Genomic DNA, 7037 nt, shown 5'->3' with positions numbered 1-7037 from the left:
GACCTTCCTACCCCTCGGAAAACGCTCCTTGTAATATTTCAACGTGTCGAAGGAGGCTTGCGTAAGCTCGGGGACTGGTCGGATTGAAACTGCACGAAGACAAAATCCGAGTTAGACCTGAATGACAGAAAAGAAAATCACAAAAAGTAAGAACTACTCCGTACCTAGGTTCCCAAACCTAGTGGGGACGTCAAAGAAGGAACGACCTAACTCGTCCTTTGCAAGCCATTCCCCAGAAGCGTAGAACCACTTCCTCACCCATCCCTTGATGGAGGTCGGCCCCTTAACTATACCGCATGCGCCTTTCCTTGCGCACATATAGAACCGACCAGGCTTCTTAGCTATCTTTTTCGCTTCGAAGCACGCGAGGAGCTGGTCTACGTCCAACAGCTCGGCCTCTTCACTATCCCGAGCTCGTAGCCAAAAAAGGATGGCCAAAGCGAAAATGACACCCCATCCATTGGGGGCCACTTGAGCCGGAGCCAACCCAGTCCGGAAGAGCAATTCTTGGACAAAAGGGTGAAGGGGAAGTCTGAGGCCGTACTCAAACATTTTGAAGTAGAGAGTGACCCATCCCTCTGGAGGATTGTCAGCTCCCTCCCCCTCCTCCGGAATCCTGAGGAGGATGTTCTCAGGGATATCGAACCCCCTACGAAGGGATCCGAGGTAGTGCTCAGGTATCCTAGAAGGGTATTCCAAACCCTGACCCGAGGTGGAGGCATCACTATCCTCCCCGTCATCGGAGAACCTAAAGTTTTCTATCTCCTCGAGCTCGGACTCTAACCTACGAGCTAAATCCTCATCGGATCCTATGTTGCTCCTAAAAGAGGACGACATGGCAACTACGTTCGAAAGAGAAAGTGAGGGAAGAGACCGACCTACCAAGGGTTCGAGCTGCCTTCAGATCGAACTCCAAGAATTCAGGGAACGTAAGGTATGACCTGAAGGATTGGGGGCATTTATAACCCGTCGGAAAAATTTCCCCACCGTACACGTGTAATCAACGAGCGGCCAGGATCCTCCCTGAGATCCGAAGCGTCGGAATATTTGAATATTCCGACAATAAATTCTCCGCAACGGTTATATTTTCCCACGAATAGGAAGTCGCCACGCGTCCAAAGCAAGTCGAATGAACTTCTCTGCCAGGTCGAGATCGGACCAGACAGAAAGGGGGCCAATGTTTGGGGAGAGAATACCCTGGACACGTGGAGCACCCCTATTGGTGCTCCAAGATGACTCATGAGTCATGCCCAGCTTGGACGCCCGAGATCACCACCGCTAGCGTTGACAGATGCTAAGTATGAGGGCCGAGGTGAACCTGGCCGAGGTCCGACCTACCGGGAAGCTCGGTGGGGGCCGATGTGAGCTACTGTCAGCGGCGTGATTATCGGGTATAACCGTCGGTCCCGAGATTACTGAGTGTAACCGACGGTCCCGAGATTACCGGGTGTAACCGTCGCGAGATTAGCGGGACTACCACCCATAAGTATAGGACTTCACTCCACGATCAGGTACGATGATTTCTGACCTCGAACTAAACTGGAAATCCGACCTATACTGACTTGATCGTCGGAGTGCTCACCTTTTTGTGCAGGTCCGCCCAAGTATTCAGATCGGTCCGGAGGCCGAGTTCGAGCTGCAATCTGAAATACACTGTTGTGCATATCCTTGCATAAACATACATTAACTATATATTATTATTCAAGATCATATGGTCGGCTCATTTTAAGTATAACCCTTAATTAACACTGTTATGGGAAGATAAAAAGAGAAGAGACCAAGCGACGGGAGGCCGAAAGGAACCCGAGAAGAAAGCACGAGCCAGGAAAGGGGGCTGGCACCTGTCGACCTGAGCCGGCCCCTGGCCGAAAACTATAATGGTCCATCCGACCGTTTCGCAGTTACACCCGTATTAACTCGCATTGATTCTCAATTCGACTTAAAACCGCCAACGAAATAACGGGCCTAGAGATTTAAGCTTCGACTAGGGCAAATCTGAAGGGGATTGGGATTGGACGACTATAAGTAAGAGAGGAACCAAACCCCAAAAGGGACGCCTGAACATCCTATTCTCTACACTAGACTTCTGATACTAACTTAAGCGTCGGAGCCCGTGTGGTAAAAGCCACACCAGTCCTAGTTTCAACCTGTTTTGCAGGTCACGTTGATCCGTCGATCTCTTTTTGTATTTTGGAGGATTGGTGCACATTTGGCGAGATCTCGGAAAGCCAAATCTCTGCATCAACAAACACCATAATTGAGCCACGATAATATTAAACTATTTGAATTAACGCCAGAAATTTATTAAATACACAATATCTAAAGTTCAAAGACTTTCCAAAAAATTCTTAATATACCAATACTGAATAAGCATAATCGTAAAATTTTAGATATATATTGCCAAAGTGAGTAAAGTTTAGTGGTAATTGGCATATATATCTCCAACAAAGAGGTTGTAAGTTTGATCTCACATTCGTAGCGGTTGTACAACGAAAATGAATAGATACCTATTAAGCATTAAATACATTTTAAATATAAATATTAAGTTAACATAGTCGTAAAGAAGGGACAAACACATAATTTTTATATAATATTTAAAGCTCAAACAAAAACTCACCTTTTAAGTTTTTCTTTAATGTTTCGTCTTTTTTGATTGCTGATGAGTGAAAGTTATGGCTGCTGGGTTCCCCTTTTTGACACGTTTGTATTCTTTCATTACACCTAATCTAAATGTTTGTTTCCAAAATTTGTTTTTTCAGAAAATGGCTAGATAACATGGCAATATTATACTTTCAAAAAAGTCGTAATAGGTAAAGAAAAAGAAAAAGAAACTTAAAATTTTTTTACACGAAAATTACATTTTGGGTACCTACAAATTCATTAGAAAAAATGACATGACACGTGGATTAATAAAAAAAATTTATCGTTGCTCGATACTATTATTAGATAATGTTATTTGAATTATAATTATATTTGAATTAGATTTCCTTATTACGATAGTATAAATAGGTTATTATGTTTGTATCAAGAAATCTTATTTGTTATATTATTTTCTTTTTTTCCCTAAAGTTAACGACCATAAGCAAGTACGAAGTTGGACCCATTTTTCGAAAAGTAATAGCTCGATCATAGGTTACCTAGTCCTTGATTCATAGCTCGAGGATAGAGTACCTCAGCTAAAAAGATATAGCTCGAGCAATAAGGATGGGCTATATCACAAATCCGCTCTACCACCTTTTTGACAAGCTTAACACCTATAAATAGAGTCGCTCGCCTCACTCTCCAAGTACACAAAACTATATTCTCTCTCAAGTAAAGATCAAATCAATACTAACTAGAGCATCAAAATACTAACTCTCTATTTGCAGGTCCTTCGTTCGTTAGTATCAAAATTTCAAACTTCGCAATTGAGACTTATCAAATCCTTGATCAAACATATAATAATACAAATATACACGTAAAATATAATTGCAAATATAGAAAAACAAAATAGAAGTTAATTTACAACTCTTCTCTTGCTCGGAGAGTAATTTGATCCTTTTCCGCACCCATCAATTACTATGAAGAAAAAATTTAAAATAATCCAACTACTTGTTCATTATTTAAAGGACAGTGATGACGAACTTGTTAAGGTGTGAAAGCTTGTCGTCGTATATAATAAAATCAAGAAATAAAGTTAGTTCAACAATTACAAGATGGGAGATCCCATCAAATTTTGAGATTAAAGATATCTTATCCTACTGAACTATATGCTTGAATTTGTCTATATTGTTTCTTTCGATGTTAGTACCTTTTAACATATATTTAACTCTTAATTTGTGTTAGAATCAAAACACAGAAACGAAGTTGCTCGATCCTAAAAAATCTCAACAACCCCAATCTTCTCCTCATTTGTAGCACTGAAGATTATTTTCCTTTTGTATCATTATTCTCTTGCCTTCTATACACTGTTAATTTTTTTTAAACCATTGAGCCTAAATGAGATTACTTGATCAAATTTCCATTTATGTATTGCTTAATCTTTATGTTGCATTACACCTTTATGTTATTCATGTACTAGCCTGCCACCTGTATGTGCTTTGTTACTATCTTGATCATTTAATGTGTAGCCCTTTTATCTTTTTCATACAACGGAAATATAGTCAGTATACATTTTTCCTTCTATTTCTCCCATTGTCTCTCCATTTTACATGGTATCAGAGCTCTGGTAAACATACGTTTTACCCAAATGGCGCAATATCCTTCTCAATTCTCTTCCTCCACCATGAGTTTTACTTAATTAATCGTCTTCCTACATCCATTTTGTCTAATCGTTCTCCTTATTTTTTGCTTTATAATTTAAATCCAGATTATAGTATTTTGAGAGTTTTTGGATGCTCTTGTTTTCCGTTTCTTCGTCCATACAATAAACATAAACTAGAATTTCGTTCAACTGAGTGTATTTTCATTGGATTTAGCTCTAATCACAAGGGTTATCTCTGTATGGATTACACCACGGGTCGTATTTACGTCTCTAGACACGTCGTTTTTTATGAATTAAATTTTCCCTTAACCTCAAAGAGCATTCAGTCTTCAACCACTCAATCCAATTATCCGGACAATTCCTTGTTCTCTTTGGTCTCTCCTCCCTATTCCCATCTGACTGCTCATTCTTCATTTCCCATACCTTCTACTATACCTCCTTTGGTTGATAACACCTTACCTTCCTTGTCCCTTTCTACACCACACCCCAATTCTCTTTCCATCTTCAAATAGTCTTGTACCCACCTCCACTTCTACATCTAACCTTCCATCTCCACCTTTAGCACAATAACTTAATAATTTTCCCCCACCACCTTCGGATCCTTTGCCCCCTACCACTTCATCTCTTCTCCCATCCTCTTCCAATGTCCACCCAATGATAACTCGGTCTAAGGATGACATCTCTAAACCCAAAATTTGGTCAGCTATCGTTGATCCCTCCCTCTCTGAACCCACCTCGTATAAAAAGGTATTAGACTGTCCAGCGTCGAAATCTGCTATGGAATCCGAAATTCAGGCTTTACAACGGCAAAATACTTGGTCCTTGTTCCGCCTCCTATTGGGTGTACACGAGTGGGTTGCAAATGGGTCTTTCGACTTAAAATGAAGCCTTGCGGTTCTATTGAATGACACAAAGCTCGCCTTGTGACTAAGGGGTTCAATCAAACGTTTGGTATTGATTATTTTGACACTTTCAGCCCCGTAGTCAAACCTGCAACCGTTCAAATTGTGCTTTGTCTCGCTGTGAATTTCAGATGGCTTATACGGCAGTTGGATGTGCATAATGCCTTATTGAATGGAGATTTGCAAGAAATAAGTCTATATGGAACAACCTCCTTGTTTCCTTGACACGAAAAATCTCAGGTATGTTTGTTGTTTAAATAAGGCACTTTATGGTCTTAAGCAAAGTCATCGGGCTTAGTTTTTAAAGTTCAGTTCTTGCCTTATTAACTGGGGATTCACTGCATCCAAATCTAGCACATCAATGTTTTACTTGTGCAACTCTTCTGCCTTTTTAATCGTCCTTGTGTACGTTGATGATATAATAGATTTTTGCTCAAGGATTTGGGTTCTTTATCTTATTTTTTTAGCATTCATGTGTCTAATGTTGGTGCTGGACTTCACTTATCACAAAGGAAATATATTTTGGACTTGTTGAAACACACTGAAATGGCTAATTGTAAGCCTCTACCGACGTCCATGGTTTCTAGTATTACTCTCTCTCTCAGATGGTGAACCTTTGCCCAATCCTTCTGAATATCGTAGCATTGTGGGTGCTCTTCAGTATTGTACAATGACTAGACCAGATTTATCTTTTGCGGTTAACAAAGTGTGCTAATTTCTTCATGCCCCTACCACCACACATTGGCTTGCAATCAAGCGCATTTTACGTTATCTCAAGGGGACTGTCAACCACGGTCTTTCAGTACTGCCTTCTGCAATTCGCCTCACATGTTATACTGATGCAGACTGGGCAAGCTCTCCAGATGACCGTCAAAGTACTAGTGGTTATTGCACTTTCTTGGGAAATATCTTGTTTCTTGGTCGTCTTCCAAACAAAAGACTGTATCTCGTTCTAGCGCTGAGTCAGAGTATCGGGGCTTGGCTAACGCTGCTGTTGAAATTGTGTGGTCGTTTCACTTCTTCGTGAACTTGGTTTTTCTCTTGACTCTTCACCTTTGCTTCTTTGTGATAATATTAGTGTAACTTATTTAGTTGCTCATCTAATTATGCATCAACGAACAAAACATGTTGAAATCGACCACCATTTTGTTCATGAAGGCATTTTTAATCGTGAATTGGTAGTCAAACATGTCTCATCTAAAGACCAGATTGTTGATATTATGATTAAAAGATTACCAACTGCTCAATTTCAGGGGCTTCGAATCAAGCTAACTGTTGTCAATGGACCAATTAGCTTGCAGGGGAATGTTAAACCATCGAGTCTAAATGAGATTATTTAATCAAATTTCCATTTATGAATTGCTTAATCTTTATGTTGCATTACACCTTTCTATTATTCTTTTTATCATGTACTAGCATGCCACCTGTATGTGGTTTGTTACTATCTTGGCTATGTAATGTGTAGCCCTTTTACCTTTTTCATACAGTGGAAATACAGTGATTCAGTATACATTTTTCCCTTCTATTTCTCCCATTTTCTCTCTGTTTTACAATTTTGCTTGATCTTTGGTCAGTATTCTCGGCGTATAATTGTGGATTCTCCTTCTGTAATCAGTTTGACAATTCTATAGATAGAATTAGTCTTTCTCTCTCACCGTATCATTGAGAGGAAGCATTTCATAATCAAAAGCAAAGCTTTACTTGGTATCAGAGCTTTACGGCTCACAACCTTTTTTTTTTCTTTTTTCAAATTGCCAATTTTGAAGAAACCCTAAAATTTGAGAAAACATCCCTCGCCAAATTAAGCTCAAAAGAGCAAATACTCCTTACTCCATCTCCTACCATTCACTTTGTACTTCAAAATGCAGCACTGAATAATTTGAATTTCAGTA

At 39.8% G+C, this 7037-nt stretch overlaps 1 long non-coding RNA gene across 1 annotated transcript; it reads left to right on the top strand.

Annotated features, from left to right (window-relative positions):
• Nucleotides 1–4496: 4496 nt before the first annotated feature.
• LOC111010330 (uncharacterized) lies at nucleotides 4497–6679 on the top strand. Its single transcript, XR_015791324.1, has 2 exons — nucleotides 4497–6177; nucleotides 6399–6679. It is a non-coding gene; the product is annotated as an uncharacterized LOC111010330 (long non-coding RNA).
• Nucleotides 6680–7037: the final 358 nt, after the last annotated feature.

Source organism: Momordica charantia, assembly GCF_013281855.1.
Source record: "Momordica charantia cultivar OHB3-1 chromosome 6 unlocalized genomic scaffold, Mcharantia_2.0 BLBB01000006.1, whole genome shotgun sequence".
NCBI classification, from domain to species: domain Eukaryota; kingdom Viridiplantae; phylum Streptophyta; class Magnoliopsida; order Cucurbitales; family Cucurbitaceae; genus Momordica; species Momordica charantia.
This window is presented reverse-complemented; position numbering and strand designations above follow the sequence as displayed.